The sequence below is a fragment of the Pristiophorus japonicus genome, unplaced genomic scaffold (assembly GCF_044704955.1).
Source record: "Pristiophorus japonicus isolate sPriJap1 unplaced genomic scaffold, sPriJap1.hap1 HAP1_SCAFFOLD_359, whole genome shotgun sequence".
In the NCBI taxonomy this organism is placed as follows: domain Eukaryota; kingdom Metazoa; phylum Chordata; class Chondrichthyes; family Pristiophoridae; genus Pristiophorus; species Pristiophorus japonicus.
The window spans coordinates 201,429-227,364 of record NW_027253424.1 but is presented as its reverse complement, the minus strand read 5'-3'; the positions used below and the strand labels follow the sequence as shown (position 1 = coordinate 227,364).

The window sequence follows — 25,936 nt, the reverse complement described above, 5'->3', positions numbered from 1 at the left end:
AGTCTACTGTAAAAGAGAGAAATAGTGTAAGATAATAAATCAAAGCAAATCTCACAGTAGACATGAACATGCTCTGTGACTGCTGGTACATGTCCAGCTATGCTGCAGTGGATAAAAGTGTTCTGTTTGACTGTCTGTCTTACTCCCAATTTCCTGCTTATTAAACTCCGTCCCCTAGTAAACAAGTTGCCTGGATCAATTTTGTCAATTCCCTTCATATCTTGAAACATGCTTGTTTCAAAAACAACTCTTTCCCTCATAACTTCAATTCCTGATATTGAGAATTATCTTTGTTGCTTGACTCTAATCTCTCAAGCCAATAATATTCTTGTCATGATTTAGTGCCCAGAACTATGTAGGGCACCCCGATGTATGACCAACGACTTATACAGTAATAATATAACTGTACGATTTTGACACCATCCTGCTATTATTTCAACCCAATACATTACCTCATTTTCACAGCAGCCAAACAGATTTCAGAGATTGATTCACATTAACCCTAACATCTCTTTCTTGATCAATACACAGTGTGACTGTATTGAATACATAAGCCTAGAAAGTACATGTGACAATATTAGAAGAAAAACAGCACAATCATATGAAATGCCTTTATCATAATTTTAAGCATTCACCCATTTAAATTAAACAGCAACAGTAATTTCTAAGTGATACTTTCTCAATTGATTATTGTTTACAAACACATTATATCTATCTACATCCTTCTGACTCTGAGGCGGGGGTGCTGCCCACTGAGTCACAGCTGACACAAGGCAGGTTTCTGATACCTTCTGGCATCCGTGGAGATTTTAGCGACGCCTTTCACACTCTACTCCCTACTGACTGATTTTATATCCCAAATCTTATGTTTGTCAATAATTGTGTTTACCTTGTCGCAGGTCGGGACCGCCATGCTGCCTATAGCCGCCGCTCACCGCTCCTTTTGTGGCCCATTAGCGGCAGGTTGGGGCCATAGGGTGAGTGGCGAGCGGCGGCCATGAGCAGCGTGGCGGCATACCACTGCAAGATACAGCGTGAGTTGGTGCAGGAGGGCAATGGCGCGAAGAGGGATGTCATCAAGGTCCAGGTCGCTGATTGCAGAGTGGGCAGATACAGCAGAAGCGGCGAGAGACTGTAGAGGGATGTGATCGGGGCCTAAAGAGGCGTAGTCCCAGGGGCCAGCCCACACTGCGATATGTGTGCACACTAGATCCGTGCAGCAGAGCAGCTCTCCAGTCGTCTTGGATAACCCTTGCCACTGTACCAAGACCTAGCTCTGTCAAACCCGTGTGGTGGCTGGTGTGCAACGGCCACCCCACGTTAAAAAAATCCACTCACAGGCATCTTCCACCCTACAGGATGTAGTTCAGGACCTGGAATATTAGGTCCTTCATTGGAACACCTGTGAACTCATCCTTTTTTAGCGTGGAAGCAAGTCATCCTCGTTACGAGGGACTGCCTATGATGATGATGATCTACATCAAAGTACATCTGCCACAAAATTCCCAATTTCATAAACAATTCAAATGTTTGTGAATCTGATTGCTTGGTTTTTCATTATTTGCACTATTTTTGATATATGCAGATTGAAGATATTGTTTATGTTACCCTAGTACTAATCAAAAATCTATAGAATTAATTGGCCGAAAATTGCAGCCTCGCTGCACCCGACGAGGCCTCGCAAAAGCCGATTCTCGGTGCGCCTAGAACCGGCTTTACCGATCTGTCAACATTTCTTTAGAGAGATTCTACGCATCCCTGGGAGAAGGACATCCACGCGGGAGAGATTTGAGCTATTTTTTACGCCTGGTAAAAGCAGGTGTATAGCTTACTTATACCAGCGTAACACTTTTAAAGCATAGAAAATTTCAATTTAATCACTCATTTTTTTATTAAAAATCCTGTCCATTAAGGTAAGTTTATTTTTAACCCTATTAAAACACATTTTAAAAAATTTCCAAAAAATATTTTTTTTTCTAAAACATTTAATTACATTTAATTTCAATTAATTTTAAATATGTGGTGTTTTTTTTTTTAATTTATTGTGATGTGTTTCGGTGTTTTATGGGTTTATTCTAATTGATAATAATGAGAGCCCGTACAAACAGAGCTCCCATTTTTATCAATGAGAATACTAGATAGTGATTGGTGGTCCAGGCCCATGTGATTCCAACAGTTGCGTTCGTACGTGGAAAACATCTTTCAGTGCGCTGTGCAGCGAATGAAGGCCTCAGACCGGAATCCTACGTTCCTCCGGGAAACACAGGTAGTTCGTAGATTTTTTTCGGGTCAGAGGCATTTGTACGAAGGAAACCTCCAACCGCAATTTTCAGCCCAAAATGTTTTTGTTTCTATAGGATCATGTCTGATATTTCTGCTTGGTTTAGTGTTTCTACTGTTGATTGTTGCCAAAATAAGCTTTAAGAATCAATGATTAATCAGATACTACAGTTAGAATGTTCCCTCCTATTTCATCTGCCATTACTATTTCATGGGCCACAACCTCAACCACTATCTGCTGCTAGCCTCTCCCTCACTTCCAGACCTACCACGGTTTGATATAACTCAGCCTCATTCTCACTGATCACTCCTTTAGCTCCAAATCTACATAGGATATACGCCACAGAAACAGGCCATTCAACCCAACTAGTCCACACCAGTGTTTATGCTCCATTCGAGCCTCCTCTTGTCTTTCCTCATCTAAATCTATCAGCATAACCCTCTATTCCATTCTCCCTCATATGCTTGTCTAGCCTCCCCTTAAATGCATCGATACTATTCGCTTCGACCACTTCCTGTGGTAGCAAGTTCCACAGTTTCACCACTCTATGGGTAAAGAACTTTCGTCTGAATTCCCTATTGGATTTCTTGATGACTATTTTATATTGATGGTCTCTAGTTATTCTCTTCCCTACAAGTGGAAACATTCTCTCTGTATCCACTCTATCAAAATCTTTCATAATTTTAAAGACCTCTAATAGGTCACCTCTCAGCCTTCTTTTTTCAAGAGAAAAGAGACCCAGCCTGTTCATCCTTTCCTGATACGTATACACTTGCATTTCTGGTATCATCCTTGTAAATCTTCTCTGCACCCTCTCCAGCGCCTCTATATCATTTTTATAACATGATGACCAGAACTGTACACAGTACTCTAAATGTGGTCGAACCAAGGTTCAATACAGGTTCCCCTAGCATAACTTCCCTACTTTTCAATTCTATCCCCCTATAAATGTGCTTGGTTTGCATTTTTATGGCCTTGCTAACCTGTGTCGCAACTTTTAGTGATTTGTGTATTTCCACTGAGATCCCTTTGTTCCTCTACCCCACCTTGACTCGCACCCACCAAGTAATAAACAATATTCTTACTACCAAAATGTACTACCTCACATTTATCTGTGTTCAACTTAATTTTACAATTATATGCCCATTCTGCAAGTTTATTAATGTCCTCTTGTAATTTGATGCAGTTCTCCTCAGTATTGACTATTCCCCCCAATTTGGTTTCTCTGCAAATTTAGAAATTGTGTTTTTGATTTCAAAGTCTAAATCGTTAATGTAAAGTGTGAACAACAGTGGTCCCAGCACTGATCCTTGTGGAACACCACGACCCCCCTTCTGCCACTGTGAATAGCTACGTTTTTCCCCTTCTCTCTGCTTTCTGTCTTGAAGCCAGCGAGCTATCCACTCTGCTACTTGTCTCCTGATTCCGCATTCTCTGACTTTGTTCATCAGTCTATTATGAGGTACCTTATCGAAGGCCTTTTGAAAAACTAGATAAATTACATCTACTGCATTACCATCATGTACTCTCCCTGTTACCTCTTCAAAAAATTCAATGAGGTTGGTCAAACAAGACTTTCCCTTTTGAAATCCATGCTGACTATTCATTATTATATTTTTGGTATCTAGCTGTTCTTCTATTTTCTCCTTTAGCAGTATTCCATTTTTTTTCCTACCACCGATGTTAAGCTCACTGGTCTATAATTCCCTGGACATAGTCTATTCCCCTTCTTGAATATAGGTACAGGTAGAGCGTCTGAAATCCAGAAACCTCTGGACCGAGGCCGTTCCGGATTTCGGAACGTTTTCCGACGTCCCGAATCCAGAACCGCCCAGGAAAAACCTGTGTTGCTGCCATTGGGACAGCAGGATAGGTATGAAGCCCTGCAAAGAAGGTAAGTTAAAGTTTTCATTTTTTAATTATTTTGCAGCAATTCGCTAGAAATGGGTCTTCTAAATGTTTTTTTATTTTTTTAATTTTTTGGCATTTTTTGGGGGTGTTTTCCCCCCTCCCTAGGCCCACCTCACAGCAGTAATCGACCTCGGACTAAAGTTGGCAAGGACCGCGGCTTCCGCTCATTTTTACTGCTGGGCATCTAAATAGTAGCATAGTGATTTGTGGTATTTTTGGAGAAAAAGTACCGCTATCGCCGTTTTTAAAAATGTCCGATTTCGGAACATTTTCCAGATTTCGGACGATCCCGCCACAGATCAGCGTGACGTCCGGATTTCGGAACATTCCGAATTTCGGAACTTCGGATTTCAGATGCTCTACCTGTATTACCGAGCTATCTGCCAGACATCTGGCTCTACACCTGTTTCTAATGAATTATTAAATATGTGTATTAATGCTTCTGCTATCTCAATCCTAGATTCTTTTAAAATGTGTGACTGCAATCCATCCAGACCAGGGGTTTTATCCCCTTTGAGTTTGATTAGTTTATTTAATATATCCACTCTTTTTATTTTAAATGCAATTATCTCATTACTAATCTCATCATCCAATGTGATGTCTACCTGTTCTATTTCCTTGGTAAATACTGAAGCAAAATAATTATTCAATATTTCTGCCATCTCTCTCTTATTGTCTGTGGTATTATCCTGTCTGTTCCATAATGTCCCTATTCCTATCCCACCCTTCCTTTTGTCTTGATGTGCCTGTAAAATATTTTACTATTTTGTTTTAGGTTCCTTCATAATGTAATGTCATAGTTCCACTTTGATTCCTAATTGTTTTTTTGACTTCTCTCCTAATCTCTTCGTATTCTCTCATCATGCACTCCCCTGCTGACTATGTACTTAATATATGCCTCTTTCCTTACCCTCAGTTGTTCCCTTATGGAGTCTCATTTGTGATTAGTTTGTTTTTTCCGTTGAGTGGGATATATTGTTCCTGCACTCTGTTGAACAGTTTTAAATATTTCCCATTTTATTTTCCCAAGTTCTAAACTCAGCCCCTCAAAATCAACAATCTATTAATCTTATACATTTCAAATAAGATAACCTCTCATTCTTCTAAACTTCAATGAGTATAGGCCCAATCTGCTCAACCTTTCTTCATAAAAGGGGCCCGAGAGTCGGAGGAGCCACAGGAGCAGGAGGGGGAGGAAGGTGAGGCCCATAAAAGGGGCCCGAGAGTTGGAGGAGCCACAGGAGCAGGAGTGGCAGGGTCGAGAGGCACATAAAAGGGAACCCTAGAGTCGGAGGAGTCAGCTGGTGCAGGGACAAAAGATTTTTTTTTAATTCAAAATCGAACTGTGACGTCACAGCCAAGCGGGTAAATGATTGGCTGGTGGTTTGGTGAGAATTTTATCTTTTCCTTTTTCTTTTTCTTTTCTTATCAGTAGGAAACCTTTGGCATTGTTGCCAAATTAAGTTAATTTAAGGGTTAAGTCATGGTAGGAGAGCCCAGACCCATGTCATGCTCCTCCTGTGCTATGTGGGAAATCAGGGACGCTTCCAGTGTCTCTGATGACTATGTGTGCAGGAAGTGTATCCAGCTGCAGCTCCTGACAGACCACATTGCGGCACTGGAGTTGCGCATGGATTCAGTCTGGAACATCCGCGATGCTGAGGATGTCGTGAATAGCACGTTTAGTGAGTTGGTCACACCACAGGTAAAGGTTACAAAGGCAGATAGGGAATGGGTGGCCATCCGGCAGAGCAGTGGGAGGAAGGTAGTGCAGGGGTCCCCTGCGGTCATCTCCCTCCAAAACAGATATACTACTTTGGATGCTGTTGGGGGAGATGGCTCATCAGGGGAGGGCAGCAGCAGCCAAGTTCATGGCACCATGGCTGGCTCTGCTGCATAGCAGGGCAGGAAGATGAGTGGGAGAGCTATAGTGATAGGGGATTCTATTGTAAGGGGAATAGATAGGCGTTTCTGCGGCCGCAATCGAGACTCCAGGACGGTATGTTGCCTTCCTGGTGCAAGGGTCAAGGATGTCTCGGAGCGACTGCAGGGCATTCTGGAGGGGGAGGGTGAACAGCCAGTTGTTGTGGTGCATATAGGTACCAACGATATAGGTAAAAAACGGGATGAGGTCCTACAAGCTGAATTTAGGGAGCTAGGAGTTAATTTAAAAAGTAGGACCTCAAAGATCGTAATCTCAGGGGTGCTACCAGTGCCACGTGCTAGTCAGAGTAGGAATAGCAGGATACGTGGCTTGAGGAATAGTGCAAGAGGGAGGGATTCAAATTCCTGGGACATTGGAACCGGTTCTGGGGGAGGTGGGACAGTACAAATTGGACGGTCTGCACCTGGACAGGACCGGAACTGATGTCCTAGAGGGAGTGTTTGCTCATGCTGTTGGGGAGGATTTAAACGAATATGGCAGGGGGATGGGAATCTATGCGGGGAGACAGAGCAAAGTTAAATGGGGACAGATGCAAAAGGTAGAAAGGAGATAAGGAAAAGTGGAGGGCAGAGAAATCAAGGGCAAAAATCAAAAAGGGCCACATCACATTATAATTCTAAAAGGACAAAGAGTGTTAAAAAAACAAGCCTGATGGCTCTGTGTCTCAATGCGAGGAGCATTCGTAACAAGGTGGATGAATTAACTGCGCAGATAGCTGTTAACGGATATGATGTAATTGGGATTACGGAGACATGGCTCCAGGGTGACCAAAGCTGGGAACTCAACATCCAGGGGTATTCAATATTCAGGAAGGATAGGCAGAAAGGAAAAGGAGGTGAGATAGCGTTACTGGTTAAAATGGAGATTAACGCAATAGTAAGGAAAGACATTAGCTTGAATGATGTGGAATCTGTATGGGTAGAGCTGCGGAACACCAAAGGGCAGGAAAAGCTCATGAGAGCTGTGTACAGACTACCAAACAGTAGTAGTGAAGTTGGGGATGGCATCAAACAGGAAATTAGGGATGCGTGCAATAAAGGTACAGCAGTTATCATGGGTGACTTTAATCTACATATAGATTGGGCTAACCAAACTGGTAGCAATACGGTAGAGGAGGATTTCCTGGAGTGTATAAGGGATGGTTTTCCAGGCCAATATGTCGAGGAACCAACTAGAGAGCTGGCCATCCTAGACTGGGTGTTGTGTAATGAGATAGAATTAATTAGCAATCTTGTTGTGCGAGGCCCCTTGGGGAAGAGTGACCATAAGATGGTAGAATTCTTCATTAAGGTGGAGAGTGATACAGTTAATTCAGAGACTAGGGTACTGAACTTAAAGAAAGGTAACTTCGATGGTATGAGACGTGAATTGGCTAGGATAGACTGGCGAATGATACTTAAAGGGTTGGCGGTGGATAGGCAATGGCAGACATTTTAAGATCACATGGATGAACTTCAACAATTATACATCCCTGACTGGTGTAAAAATAAAACAGGGAAGATGGTTCAACCGTGGCTAACAAGGGAAATTAGGGATAGTGTTAAATCCAAGGAAGAGGCATATGAATTAGAAAAAGCAGCAAACCCGAGGACTGGGAGAAATTTAGAATTCAGCAGAGGAGGACAAAAGGTTTAATTAGGAGGGGGAAAATAGAGTATGAGAGTAAGCTTGCAGGAAACATAAAAACTGACTGCAAAAGCTTCAATAGATATAAGAGAAAAAGATTAGTGAAGACAAATGTAGGTTCCTTGCAGTCAGAATCAGGTAAATTTATAATGGGGAACAAAGAAATGGCAGACCAATTGAACAAATACTTTGGTTCTGTCTTCACTAAGGAAGACACAAATAACCTTCCGGAAATACTAGGGGACCGAGGGTCTAGCGAGAAGGAGGAACTGAAGGAAATCCTTATTAGTCAGGAAATTGTGTTAGGAAAATTGATGTGATTGAAGGCCAATAAATCCCCAGGGTCTGATAGTCTGCATCCCAGAGTACTTAAGGAAGTGGCCCTAGATATAGTGAATGCATTGGTGGTCATTTTCCAACATTCTATAGACTCTAGATCAATTCCTATGGATTGGAGGGTAGCTAATGTAACCCCACTTTTTAAAAAAGGAGATAGAAAACGGGGAATTATAGACAAGTTAGCTTGACATTGGGAGTGGGGAAAATGTTGGAATCAATTATTAACGATGCAATAGCAGCGGATTTGGAAAGCAGTGACCGGATCAGTCCAAGTCAGCATGGATTTATGAAAGGGAAATCATGCTTGACAAATCTTCTAGAATTTTTTGAGGATGTAACTAGTAGAGTGGACAAGGGAGAACCAATGGATGTGGTCATTTTCCAACATTCTATAGACTCTGGATCAGTTCAAAGGGCTTTTGACAAGGTCCCACACAAGAGATTAGTTGCAAAATTAAAGCACATGATACTGGGGGTAATGTACTGACGTGGATCGAGAACTGGTTGGCAGACAGGAAGCAAAGAGTAGGAATAAATGGGTCCTTTTCAAAATTGCAGGCAGTGATTAGTGGGCTAATGCAAGGTTCAGTGCTAGGACCCCAGCTATTTACAATATACATTAATGATTTAGATGAAGGAATTGAATGTAATATCTCCAAGTTTGCAGATTGACACGAAGCTGGGTGGCAGTGTGAGCTACGAGGAGGATGCTAAGAGCCTGCAGGGTGACTTGGACAGGTTAGATGAGTGGGCAAATGCATGGCAGGTGTAGTATAATGTAGATAAATGTGAGGTTATCCACTTTGGTGGCAAAAACAGGAAGGCAGAGTAGTATCTGAATGGTGACAGATTAGGAAAAGGGGAGGTGCAATGAGACCTGGGTGTCATGGTATATCAGTCTTTGAAAGTTGGGATGCAGGTACAGCAGGCGGTGAAGAAGGCAAATGGCATTTGGTCTTCATAGCGAGAGGATTTGAGTATAGGAGCAGGGAGGTCTTACTAGAGTTGTACAGGACCTTGGTGAGGCCACACCTTGAATATTGTGTGCCGTTTTGGTTTCTTAATTCTGAGGAAGGACAGTCTTGCAATTGAGGGAGTGCAGCGAAGGTTCACCAGACTGATTCCCGGGATGGCAGGACTGCCATATGAAGAAAGACTGGATCGACTAGGCTTATATTCACTTGAATTTAGAAGAGTGAGAGGGGATCTCATAGAAACATATCAAATTCTGACAGGATTGGACAGATTAGATTCAGGAAGAATGTTCCCGATTTGGAGAAGTCCAGGACCAGGGGTCACAGTCTAAGGATAAGGGGTAAGCCATTTAGGACCAAGATGAGGAGAAACTTCTTCACTCAGAGAATTGTGAACCTGTGGAATTCTCTACCACAGAAAGTTTGTTGGATATATTCAAGAGGGAGTTGGATGTGCCCCTTAAGGCTAAAGGGATCAAGGGGTATGGAGAGAAAGCAGGAATGCGGTACTTAAGTTGCATGATCAGCCATGATCATATTGAATGGTGGTGCAGGCTCGAAGGGCTGAATGGCCTACTCCTGCACCTATTTTCTATGTTTCTATGTTTCATAAGATAACCCCCTCATCTCAGCGATCAACCTCATGAACATTCTATGAACTGCCTCCAATGCAAGTATATCCCTCCTTAAATAAGGAGACCAAAACTTACGCAGTACTCCAGGTGTGGTCTCACTAACGCTCTGTAGCAGGACTTCCCTACTTTTACACTCCATTCCAATTGCAACAAAGGCCAACATTCCATTTCCCTTCCTAATTACTTGCTGTACCTGCATGCTAACTTTTTGTGTTTCATGCACAAGAACTCGCTGATTCCTCTGTACCACAGCATTTTGTAATCTCTCCCCATTTAAATAATAATTTGCTTTTTTTCCTACAGACGTGGATAACCTCACATTTTCCCACATTATAATCCATCTGCCAAATTTTTGCCCACTCACTTAGCCTATCTATATCCCTTTGCAAATTCTTAGCGTCCTCCTCACAACTTGCCTTCCCACCTATCTTTGTATCATCAGCAAATTTGGCTACATTACACTCGATCCCTTCATCCAAATCATTAATATAGATTGTAAATAGTTGAGGCCCCAGCACAGATCCTGTGGCACCCCACTAGTTACTGTTTGTCAACCTGAAAATGACCCATTTATCCTGACTCTCTGTTTTCTGTTACTTAGCCAATCCTCTATCCATGCTAATATATTACTCCCAACCCTGTTGTAAGAATAAAAGTGTTTAGGCAAAGCAGGAACCACCCTCCGCAGCAGAAGCAAGGACAAATGCTTGTGTTTTGCCAGAGCGAAGTGAAATATAACTTTTTATACTTTTTTATAAATCATTATTGTAACATCATTGTATCTGGTGTAACTAAGTAGATCTGTAGGATAGCTGAGGACTGCTGTTTCTCTGCTAGATGTGCATGGGTGTGTGTGTGTGTTTAATAAACTATTCCAAATTGTTTTAAAAGAATCAGTCTTGCTGTCAATTTAATGCCAGAGATTTAGAGATCTTACAGATTGGAGGCTCATCCAGGAGCTGGCGAGACAGCTTTTGATCATTCTTTTGAACAATTGAAAATCTCTGTAGTTGCGATTCTAACCTGTGTTGCGAAGATTAAACTGTAAACTTTTAAAGGGATCGGGAGAAGTTAAGTCTTAAAGAGCAGTCCTTTCGATAGTTGGAACTGTTTAAGTGGGGAACCATCAGTAGTTAAATTCAAAAGGCACAGGATGAAGGGATCGGGTCATGTACAGAAAGCCAGCAAAAGATGTAGAGGGAGTCTATCAGGAGAAAGTATCCAAAAAGTTGACCATAAAGGATATACAAGAGTTACAGGCATAGGCACAGGGACTGTACTTCCATAAGGGCCAACATGCATTCTTTGGGGAGCTTGTGGCATTTATCCAGGAGAAAGTAAATCAAGGAGAGCTAAGGCCAAAATGGGCAAACGGTCTCTTGGCATACAGTGCACATTACTGCGCTCAGAGAGATGAGGAATTAATGAGGCAGGATGCAAGAGAGATTCAGAATTTAAGGGAAGTGATACAAGATTTAAATGAACAAAGGGCAAAAGAGATACAAGACTTAAAAGAATCGCAAGTAAGAGAGTTAAAGAAAAAGAGATTCAAAGTATAAAAGAACATATTGGATAAATGGTTCATTCTCTGGTTGGCAACGAGTAACTAGTGGGGTGCCGCAGGGATCAGTACTGGGACCCCAACTATTTACAATCTATATTAACGACTTGGAAGAAGGGACTGAGTGTAACGTAGCCAAGTTTGCTGATGATACAAAGATGGGAGGGAAAGCAATGTGTGAGGATACAAAAAATCTGCAAAAGGACATAGACAGGCTAAGTGAGTGGGCAAAGATTTGGCAGGTGGAGTATAATGTTGGAAAGTGTGAGGTCATGCACTTTGGCAGAAAAAAATCTAAAAGCAAGTTATTATTTAAATGGAGAAAGATTGCAATGTGCTGCAGTACAGCGGGACCTGGGGGTACTTATGCATGAAACACAAAAGGATTGTATGCAGATACAGCAAGTGATCAGGAAGGCCAATGGTATCTTGGCCTCTATTGCAAAGGGGATGGAGTATAAAAGCAGGGAAGTCTTGCTACAGCTACATAAGCTATTGATGAGGCCATACCTGTAATACTGCGTGCCGTTTTGGTTTCCATACTTACGAAAGGATATACCTGCTTTGGAGGCAGTTCAGAAAAGGTTCACTCGGTTGATTCCGGGAATGAGGGGGTTGACTTATGAGGAAAAGTTGAGTAGATTGGGCCTCTACTCATTGGAATTCAGAAGAATGAGAGGTGATCTTATCAAAACGTATAAGATTATGAGGGGGCTTGACAAGGTGGATGCAGAGAGGATGTTTCCACTGATGGGGGAGACTAGAACTAGAGGGCATGATCTTAAAATAAGGGGCCACCCATTTAAAACAGAGATGAGGAAAAATTTCTTCTCTCAGAGGGTTGTAAATCTGTGGAATTCGCTGCCTGAGAGAGCTATGGAAGCTGGGACATTGAATAAATTTAAGACAGAGATAGACAGGTTCGTAAACGATAAGGGGATAAGGGGTTATGGGGAGCAGGCTCGAGGGGCTGTATGGCCTACTCCTGCTCCTATTTCTTCTGTTCTTCTGTTCTTATGTAAAAGGAAGAAGGCCTCCAACCTACTTGGCAATTAAGAGAGGGAGAAATATAGCATTTCAGACAAGAAATTGATCGATTAAACCACAGTATTGGGCAATTAGAAAGAGGGGCCGAACAGGCAGCTTCATTGCTACAGCAACAAAGCCTCTCAAATTTAAATGCCACAGCAGCCGTCGTTGAAGCAAATGAAAACAGATTAGAGTTAAAAATATATAAATTGGAAAACTTGGGGCTCTGGCAAGTGGTAGAAGATGCTAGGGGGGCATTAACGGAAGTAATTAAGAAGCCACAAAGGGAGGCAGACCACTCCCGGTGCCAACTAGAAATAGCGAGGCTAAAAAGTAAGTTAGGGGAGCAGCAGGCCCTGGTATCTGCAATAACACGGGCAGCCATAATAGAGACAGCAGAATGGGACAAGAGGGAGACAGATTGGGAAGAGGAAGGCAATCAGTATAATCCCCAGGAGGGTGGTGAAGGATGGAATACTTTGGAGACAGGAGGTAGCAGTAGAAACCACTTCTTTACGGCGTAATACGCATGGTCACATCAACAGTAACCATACCGACTCACGGCCCATATCTGGTGCTGATGCCATGGTGGGTAGCCATGAGTTGGGGCCATTAATGATGGGGACAACCCATTGGGAGTTAAAAGAGGTGAGCAAATTTCAGGAGAAGTCACCCTGAGTTAGAACAGAGAGACTTAACACGAGTACTTCTCTTGGCCTGTTCCACTTCCCGAAAAGATAATCTGCCGGACGCAGTCCTCCAGCATGGCACAGTGACCGATGCAGTCATGACCGAGATCCTAAACCATTTAGGAATCCAAAACTTAAACTTAGTGGCTCTGCTTAATCAGACCAAGCAGCGCCCAGAAGAGCCCCCAGAGCCTTCAGTAATTGCTGTACGATATCTATGAACGTACCCAGAACCAGGCACCCGCAAATGCTGCAGTAGGAAAGAATCAGGAACAATTTAAATCAATGTTCGTGATCCAACTCCACCCTTTAGTTAAAACCACCCTGGGAATAGCCATGAGGCCCACCAATCAGTGGACAGATATAGAGAGCAATGCTCAAATAACCTGGAAGGTGGTAAAAGACCAGTTAAAGGTGAAGTCACCATCCACCGCAAATAAACCGCAAATAAAGTGTCAATGGTGGAGGGATCTAGGTGTTACCCCTTTAAGGGACAGTGTTTTAATTGTAAGAAGGTAGGCCACCTAGCAAAAGACTGCAACAGACCCAGACAGGCACCATGCCACAGTGCAACGCATAGATAGCTCCCGAGGGACGAATCTCCAAGCCCTCTGGGACGAATGAATGACTGGACCAGTTGATAACCCTCATACAAACTCAAATTGCCACGGGGGGGATGCAAAATCATTTACCAGAGCCTACAATCGCCGATGCACACTCATTATAGAGATCCCTTCAAGGTTCCACTCGATGACAGGGTCCGGCCGCCAAAGATTGGTCGGAAGTGGGGTTCCGACGTGATGATAGCGGGAGGCCAGTAGTCCTTGTTGTCTTCATCATCATAGGCAGTCCCTCGAAACGAGGATAACTTGCTTCCACGTCAAATAGGGATGAGTTCACAGGTGTTTCAATGAAGGACCTAATATTCCAGATTCCGAACTACATCTTGAAGGGTGGAAGACGCCTGTGAGAGGATTTAAGATGTTTTCTTAAAAGGGAGCTGGCAGCAGACTATGCTTATTGATACCGGCTCAGCTATTACCATCATCCCCACCCCATATCCTGAACGCCATGCAGCGGCGGACAAGGGTTGTATGACCCTTAAAGGGTTTAATGGTGATTCACCCACATGGCCAGTTGAAAAGCCTGATAGCAGCTGGCGACTGACTATTGATTCTATAAGAAAGTTAAATTCTATAACACCAGCCTGCTCACCGGTAGTAAGAGAAACCCTCACCATATTATCACAAATTTCTGCTCTTTCTAAGTACTTCGCAACCCTCGACATCGCCAATAGATTCTGGAGTATCCCTGTTAAAAGGGAACATCAGTACAAATTCGCGTTCACATTTGAGGACCAGAGCTACACCTGGACATGCCTTCCTCAGGGGTTCCACAATGCGATCTTCCACAAAAGAATGGCTGCAACTTTAAAAGACTTTTCCCGCCCTACCTGCTTGCTGCAGTACGTAGACGACCTACTGCTGGCACCCGACAGCATGGAGGAGCACATGTCCCTTTTGCACAAACCTTTGACATCGTTGGCTCAGGCAGGACTAAAGGTGAATCCCCGTAAGGTTCAATTAGTAAAAGAACGGGTCACCTTTCGAGGAGTGTCCATTTCTCCAGACTTCCAAAACAGCCCTACGATCATTCTTGGGTTTAGTGGGGTACCAAAGTGGGTTTCCTTGCAGCGCCTCAGCAAATGGACATTGGAATTTATGAAAAGAGACATTGATAACATTTCCAAACCCACCATATTGCTGCCACAATTTCTGATCTATGAGGGGGACCCGCATGATTAACTTTGAGACCCATCCTGTGCAGAAAGAGCCCATACAGGCTGCCCCAGATGTCTACATCGATGGATCAACATATCACATTGAGGGATCCCCCCACACCGGGTATGCTGTGGTATTGCCAGAAAGAACCATCCAGCGAAGATGCAACAGACAGTCTTCACAACATGCAGAAATCGCCGCACTTCTAACCGCTGTGAAGGAAACCTCAGATAGATCCATGAATATTTGGTCAGATAGTGCCTATGCTCTAAACACCATGCTCTCCTTGCCCCTATACCACAAAAATGACTATCGTATGACAGACGGTAAGGCCCTGGTCCATGGGCCCTGGTTACGCCTGCTTTGGTCATACCTTAAATAGCGATTCCAGCCCTGCTTCATTAAATAAATTTAAGACAGAAATAGACAGTTTCTTAAACAATATGGGGATAAGGGGTTATGGGGAGCGGGCAGGGAAGTAGAGCTGAGTCCATGATCAGGTCAGCCATGATCTTACTAAATGGCGGAGCAGGCTCGAGGGGCCATATGGCCTACTCCTGCTCCTATTTCTTATGTTCTTATGTTCTTATGAAATGTAGCAGCCCATAGAAAAGGGGGTCCACACTGTGAGGGAAATTCCAGAACAGACAGAGCAGCCAAGAACGCTGCGATTGATGGGGAGATAGAGGATATAGTTGTTGAGCCCTGCAATGCTGTTAGCAAGGGCTCCTCAAAGATCAGCTAGGTTTAAAGTCCCTGCTGCAATAATACTGGTCATATGCTGTTGTAAGCACCTGGCACGAGGAAGGCAGACCCCTTCTTCAACCAACAGCCTGGGCTCCCAATACCATACGAGCCACTGTCCCTGACTCTGCTGATGTTCAAAAGAAAGCCAAACGCCTGCCCGGTGGTGTGTATTCCACCAGAGGTGGGTCAGGAACTGCTCTCCCTCCTTCACTCCCACCCCACAGCAGGGCACTATTTGGTCCTGATAACCTTCTATAAGGTAGCATCCGCAGCTTGGTGGCCTTCCATGAGGGAAACAATCGACCAATATGTGGCACCATGCCTATCGTGCCTGCAGTACAATCCTCCCGCATGCACTAACTGAACTTTGCTTCAAAGCGCACCCCCACCTCAAGGGCCATGGACGCACCTCCAGATAGACTTCTTTGGGCCGCTTCCACAGGCGCAAGGCAATTTTCAGCCTGCCCTAGTGGTGGTGGATCAATTCACTAAATGGATTGAAGCATGCCCCTGCCGCTCCAACACCGCAATCACAGCAGCAAAATACTATTAAATCAAGTGTTTTATAGATGGGGAGGAATAAGCTCATAATAAAGGATAAAACTAAGTACTGTGTGCAATGAGCAAGTATGACCTTAGCTCCTTTAATGAGACTCCAGAGTGCAGGTACCTCCTGGGTGGCCTGCTTATATACTGTGCTCCCAAGGGATGCTGGGATCCCTTGGGACTCCAACAGGTAGGCCCTCTGCTGGTAGTATAATACAGGTTGCAAGAGGTTAAATACATAACATCACTCCCCCGTGAAGTCAATAGTACACTTATTTACATGGTGAGACAATCTGGGGCTTTTCGCTCCCTTGTCGATCGTCTCGGTACAAATGCAGGTGTGGGTGAATTGGTCAGTTCTTCACTGGGCTGCTGGGCAGCCGGCCTTGCTGGGCTACTGGGGATGGTGAGTTCGGCTTCGTGGTCAACCATGATGTCAGTTGCCACTTGTGTGTGTGTTGGAGGGTCAAAGTGGGTGGTGTCTTCTTCGGTTTGTTTGTAGTCGTTGGTGAACCGCAATTTGATTTGGTCCAAATCTGTTTAAAAAAGGGGGCAGACAAAAGGCAGGTAACTATAGGCCAGTTAGTTTAACATCTGTAGTGGGGAAAATGCTTGAAACTATCATTAAGGAAGAATAGCGGGACATCTGGATAGGAATAGTGCAATCAAGCAGATGCAGCATGGATTCATGAAGGGGAAATCATGTTTAACTAATTTATTGGAATTCTTTGAGGATATAACGAGCATGGTGGATAGAGGTGTACCAATGGATGTGGTGTATTTAGATTTCCAAAAGGCATTCGATAAGGTGCCACACAAAAGGTTACTGCAGAAGATAAAGGTACGCGGAGTCAGAGGAAATGTATTAGCATGGATAGAGAATTGGCTGGCTAACAGAAAGCAGAGAGTCGGGATAAGTGGGTCCTTTTCGGGTTGGAAATCGGTGGTTAGTGGTGTGCCACAGGGATCGGTGCTGGGACCACAACTGTTTACAATATACATAGATGACCTGGAAGAGGGGACAGAGTGTAGTGTAACAAAATTTGCAGATGACACAAAGATTAGTGGGAAAGCGGGTTGTGTAGAGGACACAGAAAGGCTGCAAAGAGATTTAGATAGGTTAAGTGAATGGGCTAAGGTTTGGCAAATGGAATACAATGTCGGAAAGTGTGAGGTCATCCACCTTTGGAAAAAAAAAGTAAAAGGGAATATTATTTGAATGGGGAGAAATTACAACATGCTGCGGTACAGAGGGACCTGGGGGTCCTTGTGCATGAATCCCAAAAAGTTTGTTTGCAGGTGCAGCAGGTAATCAGGAAGGCGAATGGAATGTTGGCCTTCATTGCGAGAGGGATGGAGTACAAAAGCAGGGAGGTCCTTCTGCAACTGTATAGGGTATTGATGAGGCCGCACCTGGAGTACTGCGTGCAGTTTTGGTCATCTTACTTAAGGAAGGATATACTAGCTTTGGAGTGGGTACAGAGATGATTCACTTGGCTGATTCCGGAGATGAGGGGGTTACCTTATGATGATAGATTGAGTAGACTGGGTCTTTACTCATTGGAGTTCAGAAGGATGTGGGGTGATATTATAGAAACATTTAAAATAATGAAAGGGATAGACAAGATAGAGGCAGAGAGGTTGGGGAGACTAGAACTAGGGGGCACAGCCTCAAAATATGGGGGAGCCAATTTAAAACCGAGTTGAGAAGGAATTTCTTCTCCCAGAGGGTTGTGAATCTGTGGAATTCTCTGCCCAAGGAAGCAGTTGAGACTAGCTCATTAAATGTATTCAAGTCACAGATAGATAGATTTTTAACCAATAAGGGAATTAAGGGTTACGGGGAGCAGGCGGGTAAGTGGAGCGAAGTCCACGGCCAGATCAGCCATGATCTTGTTGAGTGGCGGAGCAGGCTCGAGGGGCTAGATGGCCTACTCCTGTTCCTAATTCTTATGTTCTTATGTTCTTTTGTAAATGTTTTCTGTACGTTCGTCCATTGGCAAATTTGACCTGAAACACCCTATTCCCCTCTTTGGCTGTGACCATGCCAGCGAGCCATTTGGGACCATGTCCATAATTGAGTACAAACACAGGATCGTTGACCTCAATATCGCGTGACAAATTTGCGCGGTCATGGTACACACTTTGTTGATGGTGCCTGCCCTCCACGTGATCATGGAGATCAGGGTGGAGAAGAGAGAGCCTTGTTTTGAGCGCCCTTTTCATGAGCAGCTTGGCTGGGGGAACTCCGGTGAGTGAGTGGGATCTGGTGCGGTAGCTGAGCAGCACTCGGGACAGCCGGGTCTGCAGAGAGCCTTCCGAAACACGTTTCAAGCTTTGCTTGATGGTCTGAACTGCCCGTTCTGCCTGGCCATTGGATGCGGGCTTGAACGGGGCAGATGTGACGTGCTTGATCCCACTGCGGATCATGAATTCCTTGAATTCAGCACTGGTGAAACATGGCCCATTGTCACTGACCAGGACATCAGGCAGGCCGTGCGAGGCAAACATGTCTTGTAGGCTTTCAATAGTGGCTGTGGACGTGCTTACAGACATTATCGCACATTCAATCCATTTTGAGTAAGCCTCCTTGACAACCAAAAACATTTTGCCTAGAAATGGGCCCGTATAGTCCACATGGATCCTCGACCACGGTTTGGGGGGCCACGACCACAAACTTAATGGTGCCTCTCTGGGTGCATTGCTCAGCTGAGAGCAAGTTTTGCACTGGCGCACGCATGACGCTAAATCTGAGTCGATGCCAGGCCACCATACATGGGATCTGGCTATGGCTTTCATCATTACAATGATGTGCACTTCACAAATGAATGTATCTCTGCATTTTTTGGGCAAGACCACGCGATTGCCCCACAACAAACAGTCCGCCTGCAGGGACATTTCGTCTTTGCGCCTGTGGAACAGCTAAATCACTTTCTGCATCTCCACTGGGACACTGAACCAGCTCCCATGGAGGACAGTCTTTTACCAAGGACAATAAAGGATCCTGACAAGTCCAGGTCCTGATCTGGTGAGCCATGACAGGGGACCTTTCGTTCTCGAATGCATTCATTACCATGAGCAAGTCCGCTGGCTGTGCCATTTCCACCCCGGTGGTGGGCAGTGGTAGCCGACTAAGAGCATCTGCGCAGTTCTGTGCCCGGTCTGTGGCGGATTCCATAGTTGTATGCCAACAGCGTGAGTGCCCATCTTTGGATGCGGGCAGAGGCATTGGTATTAAACCCTTTGCTCTCAGAGAACAGCGATATGAGCGGCTTGTGGTCAGTTTCAAGCTCAAACTTGAGGCCAAATAAGTACTGGTGCATTTTTTTTTACCCCGTAAACGCACGCCAGAGCCTCTTTTTCAATCATGCTGTAGGCACTTTCAGCCTTAAACAAACTCCTGGACGCATAATGCAAAATCCCCGATTCGTTAGCCTGTTGTAACACACACCTGATCCCGTATGATGACGCATCACAAGCCAGCACTAATCTTTTACAAGGGTTATACAGGATAAGCAGTTTGTTTGAACACAACAGAGTTCTGGCTTTCTTAAAGGCAGCCTCTTGTGAAATCCCCCATACCCAGTCATCGCCCTTGCGCAGTAGCGCATGTAGGGGTTCTAGCAGGGTGCTTAACCCAGGTAGGAAATGAACGAAATAGTTAAGGAGTCCCAGGAATGATCGCAGCCCCGTCACGTTCTGTGGTCTCGGCGTGTTCTTGATGGCCTCTGTCTTGGCGTCGGTGGGTCTAATGCTGTCTGCTGCGATTCTTTTTCCCAAGCACTCGACCTCCTGCGCCAGGAAACACACTTCGAGCGTTTCAACCTGAGCCCCACGCGATCCAACCGACTAAGAATCTCTTCCAGGTTCTGCAAGTGTTCGATGGTGTCCCGACCTGTAACCAGTATGTCATCCTGGAAAGCCATGGTGCGAGGAACCGACTTTAGCAGGCTCTCCATGTTCCGTTGGAAGATTGCCGCGGCCGACCGAATCCCGAACAGGCATCTGATATAGATGAACAGACCTTTGTGCGTGTTGATGCAGGTAAGGCCTTTCGAAGACTCCTCCAGCTCCTGTGTCATGTAGGCCGAGGTCAGGTCCAGCTTGGTGAACGTCTTCCCTCCAGCCAGGGTTGCAAATAGGTTGTCTGCCTTGGGTAGCGGGTACTGGTCCTGTAGCGAAAAACGGTTGATCGTTACTTTATAGTCCCCACAAATTCTAACCGTGTCGTCCTCTTTAAGTACCGGGATAAATCGGACTAGCCCATTCGTTGAATTCCATCGGCGCACTGATGCCTTCTCGCTGCAGCCTGTCCAGCTCAATTTCCACTTTCTCACGCATCATATACAGTACCGTCCATGCCTTGTGGTGGATAGGTCGCGTACCAGGAACAAAATGGATCTGCACTTTCGCCCCTGAGAAGCTTCCAATGCCTGGCTCGAACAACGATGGAAACTTGCTCAGAACTTGGGCACATGAGGCGTCGTCGACGGACGAGAGCACTTGGATGTCATCCCAGTTCCAGCGGATTTTTCCCAGCCAGCTTCTGCCTAACAGTGTAGGGCCATTCTCAGGCACAATCCACAGCGGGAGTTCGTGTACTGCTCCATCATAGGAGATATTGCATTCTGCACTGCCAATTACAGGGATTAGTTCCTTGGTGTAAGTCCTTAGTTTGGTGTGAATGGGGCTGAGCTTGGACCTGTGTGCCTTGTTGCACCACAGCCTGTCGAAGGCCTTTTTACTCATTATGGACTGACTCACACCCGTGTCCAGTTCCATTGATACTGGAATTACGTTCAGTTCAACTTTCAACATTATTGGTGGACATTTCGTGGTGAATTTGAGTACCCCTGCACTTCTGCCTCCTCGGTTCAAGTCTCCGATTCAGTGGATCGATCTTCCTCTGCAATGTGGTGGTTTGCAGGGTTTGCAGGGTTTGCAGCTCGCCTGCACATTCGCTCGAGGTGTCCCATTGTTCTGCAACCGTTGCACGCATAGTGTTTGAAGCGGCATTGATGGGGCCGATGATCACCTCTGCAGCACCAACAAGGTATTAATTGCTTAGCATTAACGATTGATGGTGGACTCTGGGTCATCTGAGGTTGGGCAGCAGCAGTCGGCGTGTACGTTCTGCCATGTATATTCCTGCTCGAAAACTACGTTATTTTGTAAACTGTACTGGCCGAAACTTCTTTACTCTGTGAAATCTGTTTGGTGTTGTCGCTGGTGGACATAAATGCCTGGGCTATCGTTATGGCTTTACTTAGATTCGGAGTTTCAATGTTTAACAGTTTGCGAAGGATTGTCTCATGGCCAATGCCCAGTACAAAAAAGTCTCTAAGCATTTGTTCGAGGAATCCCTCAAATTCACAATGTCCTGCAAGGTGCCTTGGTTCGGTGACATAGCTCGCCACTTCCTGGCCCTCCGACCGTTGACACGTGTAGAACCGATATATCGCCATCAAAACGCTTTCCTTAGGATTTAGGTGCTCCCAGACCAGCGTACACAATTCTTCACAGGATTTAGCTGTTGGTTTTGCCGGAGCTCGGAGATTCTTCATGAGGCCATAGGTTGTTGCCCCACAGACAGTTAGGAGGATCGCCCTTCGTTTGGTAGCGTTCTTGTCCCCTTCCAGCTCGTTGGCCACAAAGTATTGGTCGAGTCTCTCCACGAAGGCCTCCCAATCGTCCCCTTCTGAGAACTTCTCCAGGATACCGACTGTTCTTTGCATTTGCGCGCGGTTATTCGTTACCTCGTCGCCAATTGATAAGCTCATAATAAAGGATGAAACTGAGTACTGTGTACAATGAGAAAGTGTGATCTTAGCTCCTTTAATGAGACTCCAGAATGCAGGTACCTCGTGGGTGGCCTGCTTATATACCATGCTCCCAAGGGATGCTGGGATCCCTTGGGACTCCAACAGGTAGGCCCTCTGGTGGTTGTGTAATACAGGTTGCAAGGGGTTAAATACATAACAGAGAGTACCAGTACAAGTGGACAGTGATCAAGGTTCACACTTTATTGGTAAAATTTTTACCCACCTGCAGGAAATGTGGGGGATAAAACACAAATTACATATTGCTCACCACCCCCAGTCATCCGGAGGGATCGAAAGGGGGAACAGGACCCTCAAGTTAATGTTAAAAAAATTGCGCGCAGACCACCCACTCAATGGGCTAACATGCTGCCAATGTGCTTAATGGCAATGAGGTCCACACGTCACAAAACAACAGGGGTCTCCCCATATCAGGCCATGACAGGGAGGCTCATGAGAACTAACACCAACAGGGATGAGTCTCCTGACAATGAAACCATGTAGTTCCAAGTGACCGGAACAAGAGGTAGATCACACCGATCAGATGAATCGATTTGTGGCCACCAAATTGGGGAAGTCAAAAAGACAAATTAAAAGGTACTTTGACAAGAAAATACGTCCCTTTGAATATCAGGTGGGAGACTCAGTAATGATTTCAATTTATGGGAAAAAGCTGCCTTTGAGCCCAGGTGGTGGGGACCGCATACGATTATAGACCGACTGAACCCCGCGGTTTATTTGATTCAGTTACCGGGGAAAAGGGGCATTAAGCACAAGAAATGGTTTCACATTAATCAGTTAAAAACTGCCAAAGAGTAAGTACTACACTGATCTTGTTTCCTACAGACAACGATACGGAACCTTATGATTGTTGGGACGATACTGGCCACGACCGAAGTCGAGAGAAGATGGAGGAATAGGAGCTGCAGCATGACTTACGAACATCATCAATGTGCTTTGAGAAGCGATGGTGCACTGAAGACACGGGAAGGGGAGGCTCTCCGCTGGAGATATTATTGCACTATAGTAAATCCCCTACGTGTGGCATACACCTTACGAGGTGGGGACCGAATCAGGCTGTCCACTTTTCTCTCTCTCTCTCTGTCTCTCTCTCCAAGTTTAAAACCCATTGTACAACGGTCATCCACTTCACAGAAACATAAACAGCAGAGCTATCAGAACCCTCTAAATGTTTATGATATGCGAGCCCTGAACAGATAAACCATATGAGGAGTCAATAAGGATATTTCCCCCTCAAGGTGGGGCGTCTGTAAGAATAAAAGGGGCCGAAATTCATCACCTTACCTTGCACTGTCGCCGATTGCCGCCGACATTGCTCTTCTTGATCTGCCCAGTGCCACTTTCGAGGTGGCCTGGAGCGTGCGGGAGGGGAGAGCCGCCGCGAAATGCCTGCTGATGTCAGCAGATGACCAAGTGGTGCAACTGACCTCCCGCCCGCCGAGCTCCCAGATTCCTGCGGGCGGGATTCAGTGGCAGAATGAGGGTACAGGCTGGTCTGTCCCCATGGTGAGTATGAAGAACCTGAATTTTTTTTAAATTTCCACAGCAACTTACCTGCATGGGGTCCCCTAGAGATCTTCCAATAGTTTTTTTATTATTTACTGCTGCATTTTTTTTTCAGATCTTTGACCCTCCGTGGGCCTGACTCCATCCTCGGCGGCACTTGGGCGGCAAGCGCCTCTGCCGCCGAGAATGAGACTTCCCGCCCGATGACCTTCGAGGGACCTCGGCGATGAATATCCCGCCGAAAGTACCATCCGGTATCTCGCCGGCCAGCAGCAGCACTTTGGGCGGGCGGAGGCCTTAATGAAAATCGGCCCCAAAGTGTGTATTGATGATAACATTGATTCTGTATATATAAATGTTAAAAGTGTAGATTATACGGAAAGGCTGCAGTTTTGAAAGAGACAAAATGGATACCTTCCCCAAGCCCATGTGTTCTCTGGCTGGGCAGAACCCAAGGAATAAAGGAAGCATGGCTTTGAAACTCACCAGACAAGAAAAGATCTTAATTGGAAAGCCATTAATCTGATCAAGGAATGGCACTGGTCCTCCAGACAGACACATGTATGAGGAGAAGCCAATCAGGAACGGCCCTGGAAACCAGACCCAATCCTGAGGCTTTCTGAGAAACAATGGACTTAAGGGACATAAAAACTCAAGCAAAAAGATTGCTCGCTCTCTTTTCCTTAGGACATGGCAAAGCAGGAATCTCTTTCCACAGCAGAAGCAAAGACAAACGTCAAGTGCTTGTGCTTTGCCAGAGGGAAGAGAAGTATACTTTTTTATAAATCATAATTGTAACATCATTGTATTTGTTGTAACTAAGTACATCCATAGGATAGTTCACGACTGCTGTTTCTCTGATAGATGTGCATATGTGTGTGTGTAATAAACTATTCCAAATTGTTTTAACAGAATCGGTCTTGCTGTCAATTTAATGCCAGAGATGTAGAAATCTTACACCAGGAGCTCTTATCTTGTGCAGTAACGTTTTAGGTGGCACCTTATCGAATGTCTTCTGGAAATCAAAATATAAGTTCCCCTTTATCCACCCTGCTTGTTACATCCTCAAAGAACTTCAGCAAATTTGTCAAACATGATTTCCCTTTCATAAAACCATGCTGACTCTGCTTGACTGCATTATGATTTTCTAAATGTCCTGCTACTACTTCTTTAATAATGGACTCCAGCATTTTCCCAATGACAGATGTCAAGCTAACTGGTCTACAGTTTCCTGCATTCTGTCTGACTCCTTTCTTAAATAGGGGCTTTTTCCAATCCGCTGGGACCTCACCATAATCCAGGGAATTTTGGTAGATTACAACCAATGCATCCACTATCTCTGCAGCCACTTAATTTAAGACCCTAGGATGCAGGCCATCAGGTCCAGGGGACTTGTCCACCTTTAGTCCCATTAGTTTGCCTAATACTTTTTCTCTAGTGATACAGTTTCTCCCTCCCAATAGCCCCTTGATTATCAATTATTGGGATGCTTTTCGTGTCTTCTACTGTGAAGACCGATACAAAATATTTGTTCAAAGTCTCTGTCATTTCTCTGTTTCCCATTATTAATTCCCAAGTCTCATCCTCTAAGGGATCAACATTTACTTTAGCTACTCGCTTCCTTTTTATATACCTGTAGAAGCTCTTACTGTCTCTTTTTTTATTTCTTGCTAGTTAATATCATAATCTATCTTCTCCCTCTTTCTTATTTTTTTAGTTGTCCTTTGCTGGTTTCTAAAAACTTCTTCCTTCCACTAATCTTCGCAACATTGTATGTCTTTGTTTTCAATTTGATACCATCCCTTACTTCTTTAGTTCGACAAGGATGGTTCATCCTTCTCTTAGTCTTTCTTTTTCACTGGAATATATCTTTGCTGAGAGTTATAAAATATCTCCTTAAATGTCTGCTACTGCTCATCTACCGTCGTACCCTTTAAACTATTTTCCCAGTCCACTTTAACCAACTCTGCCTTCATACCTTTGTAATTACCTTTATTTAAGTTCAGGGCACTAGTTTGAGACCTAACTTTCTCACCCTCAAACTGAATTTGAAACTCTACCATGGTATGATCACTCTTCCCAAGAGGATCCTTTACTATGAGATCATTAATAAGTCCTGTCTCATTACACAGTACCAGATCCAAGCTAACCTTCTCCCTGGTTGGTTCCGCAATGTACTGTTCAAGGAGACCATCACGGATACTCTATAAACTCTTCCTTAAGGCTACTTTGGCCAATTTGATTTGTCCAATCAATATGAAGATTAAAATCGCCTATAATTATTGCCGTACATTTCTTACAAACCTCGATTATTTCTTGATTTATACTCTGTCCTACAGTGTGGCTACTGTTAGGGGACCTATAGACTACTCCCACCAGTGACTTTTTCTCATTATTTCTTATCTCCACCCAAACTGATTCTACATCTTGATCATCTGAGTCAATATCATTTCTCACTACTGCACTGATCTCATCCTTTCTTAACAGAGCTACCCCACCTCCTTTTCCTTTCTGTCTATCGTTTCT

The 25,936-nt window shown here is 44.6% G+C and overlaps 1 protein-coding gene across 4 annotated transcripts in view; it reads right to left on the bottom strand.

Annotated features, from left to right (window-relative positions):
• The window catches only part of LOC139250253 (uncharacterized), a 336,554-nt gene that overhangs the window by 240,901 nt on the left and 69,717 nt on the right, over nt 1-25,936 (bottom strand). The window lies entirely within an intron of this gene.